This window comes from Paroedura picta, chromosome 7, assembly GCF_049243985.1.
Source record: "Paroedura picta isolate Pp20150507F chromosome 7, Ppicta_v3.0, whole genome shotgun sequence".
Classification (NCBI taxonomy): Eukaryota; Metazoa; Chordata; class Lepidosauria; order Squamata; family Gekkonidae; genus Paroedura; species Paroedura picta.
The window spans coordinates 91,427,434-91,437,042 of record NC_135375.1 but is presented as its reverse complement, the minus strand read 5'-3'; the positions used below and the strand labels follow the sequence as shown (position 1 = coordinate 91,437,042).

Below are 9,609 nucleotides of genomic sequence, written 5' to 3'. Positions count from 1 at the left end.
AAAGCAATCAAACGACAAAGCGTCTTTATTTCCGGGAGAAGACTTCAAAATACGTGCTAGAAATGGACAATTCGAGACCCTTCTCTCTTCCCCTATCAAATGCAAGCTAAAGGAGGGGGGGGATTAAAATCAACCACGTGGTAGCTCTGGGTGTTCTTTAAAAAAAAAACCCAACCACTTTCCAACCTCCAGTTCCATTTATGTTCTTTCACCCTCCTGGAGGGGGGGGGATAAAAAGATTCGCTTCTCCTTAGATGGACGTCTCTCAAGAAGCAGCTTTAGAGAGACCAGAAGAAGGCATCTGCCTGCTGGAAGCCCCATCTGGCATCGCTTTGCGTTGATCTCTTGGCCATGGCTGGTCGAAAAGACTGTGATGACCCAGCCGCGGGAGAGCTGCAGGCGAGGGGGCTTCTCTCAGCATCTCCAAGGCTGACGAGGGCTGGAGGTTGGAGGCAACAGCTTGGGGAAGCTCTTCTGGTCGCGTTGGCTGCACTCCCACCTCAGTAAGACGGGGAGCGCCTCACACACGCACACAAACACACACACGCACACACGCACAATTATCCCAAGAAAACTCAAGTTTGTGACCACCTTTCCCTCAGCTCCACCACCTCCTCCTCCTCCTCCATCACCATCTCCTCCTCTTCCATCTCCAACTACCTTTCCCCCTTCTGCCTTCCCCTATTCTCCTGGCTGTTTTTTTTTCTTCTTGTCTTTCTTCTCTCTCTCCCCCCCCCCCCGTTTTTGTTGTTGTTGTTGTTAGAAAGCCTTCTTGCACCCCCTGGTGCTGTTGCGATTTGTGTGGTAGGCAAGGAGATTGTCTTCTTTCTTTCTCTCTCTCTCTCTCTCGCTCCCTCTGGTTGCTCATTATTCAGAGAGAGACACACAGAGGGTTGAGTGAGTGAGAGAGAGAGAGAGAGACGGATATCTCAGGTCATCTGCAGCTGCAGCAAGCCAGTGAAGGAGAGAGAGAGAGAGAGGGGGGAGAGGGGGAGGGAAAAAAAAAAAGCAGGGAAAAAGATGGCGATCCTCCATTGCTGAGACCTGGCAAGGAGCACATGAGACTCAGAAGAAGGAGGAAAAAAAACCACCCCAACTTCCATAACAATTTCCAGAAGAAGAAGAGCAAGGGAGAAAGAGCAAGGAAGAGGAGTGGAAGGAGACCGGCACCGGCACCGGGACCTTGCTGTAAGTTCTTGCAATTATTATTTTTTTGAAGAAAAAAAAAACCACCCAAGCCCATCTCGCGAATGGGGAAGAGAAAAGGTCTTCTTGTGCTTGTCCCACAGCACCTCGGTTTCCTCCCCTCGTCCTTCTCGGGAAATCCATTCATTCAGCCAAACCGGAGAAAGAAGAAGGGGGGGGGGGCGGAATTTAACAAACCCTGAGGTGGCGGCGGCGGCGGTGGAAACGGTGGTTTTGTTTAGGGAGAAGTCTGTGTCTTGCAACGGGGGAGGAGGAGGAGAAGGAGGAGGTGGTGGTGGTGGTGGTGGTGGTGGTGGAGCTGGTTGCTGCTGCTGCTGCTGGTGGCGGTGGGAGGAGGAAGGCAGTTAATTAATTTTTTGTTGTTGTTGCATTAAGGTGGCCGGGGGGGGGGAGATAAGTGAGAGGAGCCGGGCTGAGAAGTGTGTGGGGGGCTGTTTGGGGGGCTTTGGCTGTGGGGAAGTGATTGGATCACAGGCGGAGAGGTGGGAAAAAAAGGAGCTCCCGGCGCTGAGCTTGGCTCGACCCAGGCAATCGGGTGACCTCTTTCTTTCTTTGCTTTCTGTTTCTCTCTCTCTTTCCTGTTCCTCTTTTTCTCCTTGCAAATCTGGTCCTTCTCTCAGGCAGGTAATAGTGGACCTCCCACCCTACACATAACAAGCTCCCGCCTTGGCTGAAGTTGAGCTGGTGGGGGTCTCCCCTTTGGCTGTGGTGGCTGGAAGGGGGTTGTCTTGGAAGAGGACAGCGGTTAAGCTGGAGAGAAGCCATTATACACACAGTCCTGCTCGCTCTCCTCTGAGAGACACTGAGGGAAGGGAAGAAAGGAGACTGGGAGGGTGAAACAGAGGGCTTCACCTCTTCTTGTTCAGTCCCCGGGTGCCTGTGGCTTTCTAGGGAAGGAGGAACAGCTGAGGGCCCCCATCTCTTTCTTTCTCAACCCCCCTTCCTTCCTTTCTTTATCTCCTTGTCCTCCATTTGCAAGCTGTCTGCTTTGGTTCCAGTCCAGACTCCAAAACACAAAGCTACTTCTCTTCCTCTCTCTCACATACAGTCTCTGGGCTTTCTCCCCGTTTTTTTTGTCCTCTTGGAGCAACCCTCTTTCTTCCCTGAGCTTTGTAGTTTCTGCTAATGCACTGAGGAGGAGGGGGAGAGGGGTGGGTGGGAAGCCGGAGATCCTGGTTGAAGATCTTTTAGAGATCCTCTGTGCTACATGGTCTGATTCTCAGTCTTCCCCCTCCCCTTTGTAGCCCCAGAGAAAGTTTTCTCTTCTTGGTTTTGGGAAGGTCCTTCTAGGAGGGGTAGACAGGGGTGGCATGGGATTGGGCTTGCTTTTAGCTTGTGCCTGCTTTTGTGTGCTAGCCAGCTTGTCTCATGGAGCTACTTGCACGTCTAAGAGGAAGTGAGTAGTTGGACAGAGGGCTATGATCTGAGTCAGGTAAGCCATGTCATGTTCTCTAGCTCCACCAGAAAATGGAGGAGAGGGAGAGCAAGGGCAGGCTTTTCCACTAGACAAAGCTGAGATGGGAATGCTCATGCAATTATGGATGTTTCTCCATTTTTTTCTCCTGAAGCTTTGTTGGCAAAGCCTGGCTTGACAAATTTTTTCCCCCACAGTGAGCAATTTTTTTTCTGATGGTCTCTTCTCTTTCTGGCTCCAGGAAATGGAGGATTTGAGGAAGTTGCACAGATTCTTTTCATAGATTCTCCAGAGAAAAGAGAGACTGACGCACAGAGAGAGATAGAGAGACAGAGGGGGAGACCTGTGTTCTATCCCCTCACCCTTTTAAGTTTAATTTTGAAGGCAACCTTCTTTGATTTAACTTTTGGGGTTGGACCTCTTGGTATTCAAGAAGCTGATTCACTTGACCAAAGACATGCAAGGAATAGTTAAGTCCATCTGATAAAGCTGGTGATGTTCTTCTGCAGAATGACATGAAATCAATACTGATCAAGCAAAAAAAATGTTGATGGCCTTGCAGCAGACAGTCTAGTTGATGAAGCACAATAGCACGGTCTCTTTTGTAAGCTTTGCAATTTAGATAAATAATCTGGAGTTTGCATTTCTGCTAATAATACTCTATTTTAAAAATCTACTCAGGTCATTATGGTGTTCCTCTGAGATACTATACAACAACTTAAAGAATATAATTCATAAGGAAGTTACTTTCCTTTTTTAATTAAAGCTTTGTGAATTTGGGGTTCAAAAATCCATATGGTGGAGTTCTCAGAAAATTCCCAACATGATCCATCTAAACCTAACTGAGCTTGTATGTATTTTCTTCACATTTGAAATCAATGGGAGTTTTTGTTTGGAGAATGAATTCTGCTTTTAAATATGATTAGGAGAACCCAAGGTTTCAAAAATATTTCTAGAGACTAGAGATGCATGGTTCTTCCTCTCTATTCTTTCACTTTTGTTTCAGTGCTTTAATTTGGAATACTTTAGGGTCATCCAGAGTTGATGAAAAACATATCTAGAGAACAAACATGTTAATCACCATTAGCTTCCTAGTTACAAAAGTGTTTATCTACAGGAACAAGAATTTAGATAATTAAATCATTTTGAGATGTTGGTAAAGTGATGAGGCAGAGTAGCCAGCATTTAGGAGAGGAATGTGAGTTTTCGTAGCAGTAACAACTGAAAAGGCAGATATAGAAGAGAGAGAGAGATGAATGTCATTAATTTAACCAGAAGTCATGGGATGGTAGCACAACATCTGAATTTCTGAAACATTCTGTTTGTAAAAATTCATACAGAACATTCAATTGTTGATAGATATTGTATGTTCAAGTTTACGGGGCAAGTTTTGATGAGGGTTGAATATTTCTTTCTCAGACTTCTGAGGAAGATGCCTGTTATAGTAAGTGAACAATGAAGCTCTTAATGCTGTGGAAAGCATTCCTTGTGTAGCCTTGAATGATGTTGTGAGAAGCTGGACTTTGGATGGGCCTGATCCTTGGTACCGACAACTCTCTTTTTTTATTTGATTGAATAAATGCAGAGTGAAACCATATTATTATTTTGTCTCCCTTAATTAATATGTTATTGTGTGTAAGAATTTTCAAACTTCTGGGACACCAGGAATATGAACTTGGTTTATCTTTTTAAAAATACAAAACCACACATGTGATGATGGATAATTTTTCTCTGATGTGAAAAGCTCATTTAAAGACCTCCTTTAAGGGCTAGCATTCTGGACCTATGAGGCCAAGATACTTCTTGATAATTAAACTCCTTGATGGAGATCTAGTAGTAACTGCATTCAGTGCAAATTACAGTGATACTTGTTTAGAAAAGTGAAGATATAAGAGCAGTTTTGTTCTTGTGAATATATCAGTCAACATTTCAGCAACAAATGTATGAATTGCCTTCATAGTGTTTGAGATGGCGTTTTGTGATGTGCCTATTTCACACTTCCATAGCATCCCTCAATGCTGTTGGTCTTCAAACTTTTTGGGAAAGTTATGAATAACACTTATCCAGTGTGAACAGGAATAATTTTTGTTGCATTTTGTTTTTCTGATTGTGGCTTAAAATGGACTTCTTAGAACCATCAAATCTAATAAAAAATTGTGTCTGGAAAATGGATATGTTGTTTTGTCACTCAATGAAATATGACCACCCTATGTATAAAAGGTCCATAAGGTGAAGATTTTGGTATATGTAAAATGAGACCAGTTGATATAGGCAATTAAAGAAATGGAAGAATTTTGTCCTTTTAGGAGGTTTGGTTTTCTCATCCAGCAACAGCAAAATATCCACTAGGAATGTGCATATGTAAGGATTATTTTAGAAGCCTTTCCAATTTTGTGTGTGTGATGGCACATCAATTTTATATTCAAAGAGAAAATAGATATAATTTTCCTGCTAATCTGTGCCATTTCATATGACTTGCATTCCCCTACAATAAAGGGTCTCTTGTTATTTAGCATTTTAACACTCCACCCACAATTGTCCCCCCCTCCTAATTTGATGGTTTCATTAAAACAACATTAGGGTCAGTTAGCGCTCAATTAACATGAATTGGGAAATTGAAAGATGCATGTCCAAGGTCCAAGCCCTGAACCTGGTGAAAACAATCATTTGACCACACAATAGCTGTTTATGCTGAGGCAGCAGTTGAAATGAGGTATTATCCATCCAGGTTTTTTTTTTAAAAAATTCATACCCCCAGGAGATTTTGAATTGAAGAATTATACTGTATTGGAATAATGTCCTAGAGCCTTCATGCAATTCCTGTGTGGCTGTATCTCCTTTCAATAAGTAATCCTTAACCAAATGACATTTTTTTCCTGAATACAACTTAAATAATTATCAAGAAAAAAAGATATGTCTAATTTGGGAGCTCTTTGACCCCAACATCTAATTATTACTTTGGGGCTTTTTTTCTTTTTATGGGGGGGAGGGCGGGTGCAACCACAGGAAGGTTAAATTATTGTATCTATCTATTTACAAGATAAAAAGACAAGGAGTAGTTCTAGAATCTCATGGTGACTTTTAATGGTGAAGGGATGCATCTCACAAGGATTACTGAGGTTCTGGCAGATTGTGGTACTTTGGAGCATTAAGACCAGAAGGCTAAAAAGGAACTGCTGAGCTCTTACCATAGTAACATGCTTGAACTTTGAGGAAGGTTGTGTAGAAAAAAATAAAGATTGTTCCCAAAATATGCATTCTTACTTGAAAGAAAGGAGAGGATGCGTAAACCGAGAGCACCTCTAGCAATGTTTTTGTGGATTGCAGGACATTTTAAAGAGTTCAGAACAACTTTCTCTATGTGTCACGGCATATTTTTCAAGTCAAGCCGAAATACATAGACCCAAAACTGTTAAAAGTGTTTTTTTTTTTGGGGGGGGGAACTCTCCAAGAATGAAATCTTTGGATGAACTGCTGTGAAGCACACATTGGTTAACACTAATTGTTCAGGCTTGGAGGAAGTGGGTGGGAAGGTCTATCTATAGCTAGCTACATTGTCACCAAGAGTTCACCAGGCATTAAAATGTTGCCAAGAGCAATTTCAAGCAATGAGATTTAAAAAAATATTATGCTGACAAATCTGGAAAATAAATAGATACATGTTGTATCAGGTTCTTTGGGGGAAATGATTTTTGGTCCTCTGGCCCCTTTTAAATAATAGTGCCTGAACAGAGCAACACCTGTCTAAGTCAACAATGGGCAGAGAAGGGTGTTGATTCTGTTTAGAATTGTACCAACAAGGGAGCTAGTTTATTTCCACATTTGCCCATCTTTTATGCCAGTAAGTTTGGATCCCACATCAGATAACAAAAGTTCATTTAAAAAAAACATTGCATTAGATACTTTTAAATACTTAGGATAGCGATCGCTAAGAAAAAATGGTTACAACAGACAATGTATATTGATAGGCAGAAGGTCGCAGAAATTAATCTTTCCCGTTCTTTTTCATAATAGGGACATAGGTTTGTGTGTTTTAATTGTAACTTGGAGTTACAATTCAGTTCTTTGAGACTTTAGTCACAGATGCTTTTCAGGCCTACTTTTATATGCAAACAGAAAGCTGTTAAAATTCGCTTGAATCTTGTTTCTGAGAGCAATGTATACTGGAGGCTGGATTTGCAGTTGTATTCTAACCCACCTGCTTTTTACAAGGCAAGCATCAATATATTAAAATGGACGCATTTTTGTCAATCAAAATAACGGTCAGTCATCTCCCTTGTGATTTTGAAATAGCACATTAAATGTTACATTCCTCAGTCCCACACCCTTTCCCCCAGTCAGCCTGTACTCAGCAGGGAGCTGCTTTCTGGGCAACAGGAATGCTTCCGGGATTCCCTTGAACCTGTCAACTGGAACACAGATTGCATCAGAGAATCCTGAGGCATACTTACTCTTGCATATTTTTAATCTCTTTATGATGATGTCACGGCTCACGTATCAGCAGAGAGAAGAAATTTAATTCTTCCAGGCAGCCTTCTGCTACATATAGTTGGAGAATCTGCTATATATAGTTGGACAAACAAAATGAAAAGTCTGTAACTATGGACTGAATTGTCCCGATACAGTTTGGGGTTAGACAAGATCATGGCATGTAGCTTTAGCAATGGCAGTCAAGTACAGGGCAATTAAAAAAAACTAGTTTAAATTGTACATGGCACAAAGGACAAAATTTAATGTGGCTTATTGAGCACAAATATGTTTAGTCCAATAGATAGCACTGAGTCTAAGGCAGTGGTCCCCAACCCCCGGTCTGGGGACCAGTACTGGTCCATGGATCAGTCAGTACCGGGCCGCGGCTCCTCCTCATTCTCCTCCCCGGCTGCTGCCTTGGGGGCTGCCCTGCCACTCTGCCACCGGCTCACCTTTGGTGCTCTCCAGCAGCCACCATGGCTGGGGCTCCCCCCTTGGCGTGGTACTGCGCAGCAGCGCCCCCTAGCGGGTGGTGGAAAGTCAGGGGTCCTGGTGGCGGCGACGTCCCTCGGCAAAAGACTACCCTCCTCTGGGCTTCAGTATAATTGTTAAGCGTTGAACGGTCCCCGGTCATAAAAAGGTTGGGGACCACTGGTCTAAGGCTCATCGTATATCGTGGAATGTGTAGACCTAAAGAAGTAACCAGTAGGGCACAGCAGCATCCTAAGCAGAGTTATATTCTTCTAAGTCCATTGATGTCAGTGGACTTCAGAAGAATGCAATTCTATTTAGGACAGCACAGTTGGGTAAGTTCTATGAAATGTAGGCTTGATTATAAGAGCTAATATACGTTATAGGGTGATCCAGAAACACAATTTTTGAGTTAAGTTGCACCTTCAGTTGCATCTTTTGACCTGTGTGAAGTATCTTATTCTTCCACATTCTTTCATTTTTGTACTAAAAGTACCAGTGTCAATGCAGTCCAAAACTCCATGTAAAAATCCCATAATCCCTTCTCTTTAAATTTTATCAAGAGTCTTAATAAATAGTAGGAACGTTTGTTTCTCCCTGTTATCTATGAACCAAGCTTGCATTAATGGGTAGAGATATTAGAGTTAAGTTATAATAAAGACCGCTTTAATTTGTCTTAAAAAATTACTCTTGACTAATGATAATAAATTATTGCACGATAGGTGATAACTGCTCTTGGGAGAGACATAGTTAACATTGTAAATGGTTGAACTTCACCATGGCATCATTCCAGATGAGTTGACTGTTGAAAATAAAATGTTCCAGAAGAACTGGGAGAACAGGAAAGAAGTTAAAATAGCATGGTTTGTATGCCAATGCTGAGAGAAGAGGAGGAGGAGGAAGGCAGACAGAAGATAATTATCCTAAATTCAACTATCTCTCTGGATGAAAGGAACAGAATTTCAGAGATGTATCCGAATGGTTCCTAAACTTCAGCTGTTATCTCCGATTAATTCTTCTGTTTAGTTTTGCTTCCAATAGAGACAGAAATCAGGAAATTGGAGTGCTTTGCTTTAGCTTATACTACTGTGACAACTTTAAAAAACACAACCACTCCCGATCTATATTCAGTTTAACACCAAGACACTTGAGTCTGCATATGTTGTATCTTTTTCACTGCAATCTTTGGGCAACAATCTTGGGACAAGTCTATTAACTGGTAGACTTATCGATGGGTCAGATATCCAACAATATTTAACCCATTCAATTATGAGGTGTAACAGCTAACAGGAAAAAAACTGTGCTAATTATAAAGGGATAATCTTTTAGAAGAAGCTTTGTGAAACACCTTGCCTGATTGCATGGAGGGCCCTTGATCACATGGCAAAGGTAACGGTAGTCCTGATTGTTCAACACTTATCAGTTGAAGCTTTCTTTTTTTCCCCCCAGTTGAGACTTTTTGATGAGTGGCTTTGCTTCATGGTCCTTGCTGAATCCTGTCTTTTGAGTTTAGAGATGTCTGCAGTGAGAGCACTCTGTTCACTTCAATTTGGTTTCCAGCCAGGCTTAGGAATTGAAACCACCTTAGTTGCCCTGATGTTTGCTCAAAGAGGAACCGGGAAATTGCGGCCTTGTTGGCTCTCCTGAAACTTTCAGTGACTTTTGATTTCACTGACCATGGTCGGCAGGGCTGGCTGGTTTTAAATGGGGATTCTGTTCCTTTGTGGTTTCTTGCCAGAACTGATGGTTCTGTTCCAGTGCGACTCACTGATACCAGAATGTGGTGCTGGGGATGGCTGCTTGGTTTCATGGTCCTTGTACTGTGAGAGCCTGCTAGGTTCCATCTTGCCCCCTATGCTGTCTAACCTTTATGTGAAACTGCTATGAAAGGCCACTTGGAGATTTGATATAAATTGTCATCCATATACTGAAGGCTCACAACTGCCTTGGCTTTGCGTCTTAAGTCAATAGATGGCCTGAACTGATGTTGGGGGGGGGGGGAATGATCCACTGGGAGAGGGCCAGTAAACTGAGGCTCAGTACAGATA

The 9,609-nt window shown here is 42.5% G+C and overlaps 1 protein-coding gene across 9 annotated transcripts in view; it reads left to right on the top strand.

The window, feature by feature from the left end:
* The first annotated feature begins 229 nt into the window (after window positions 1-229).
* ZNF462 (zinc finger protein 462) overlaps window positions 230-9,609 on the top strand; it is a 163,424-nt gene continuing 154,044 nt past the window's right edge. For 8 of the 9 annotated variants that reach the window (XM_077345365.1, XM_077345362.1, XM_077345366.1 and 5 more), the window contains exon 1: window positions 231-1,188. The gene's annotated coding sequence lies outside the window, so the exon portion shown is untranslated. Of the gene's footprint in view, window positions 1,189-9,609 lie in introns of all 9 variants that reach the window. The other variant, XM_077345361.1, reaches the window with a different exon arrangement.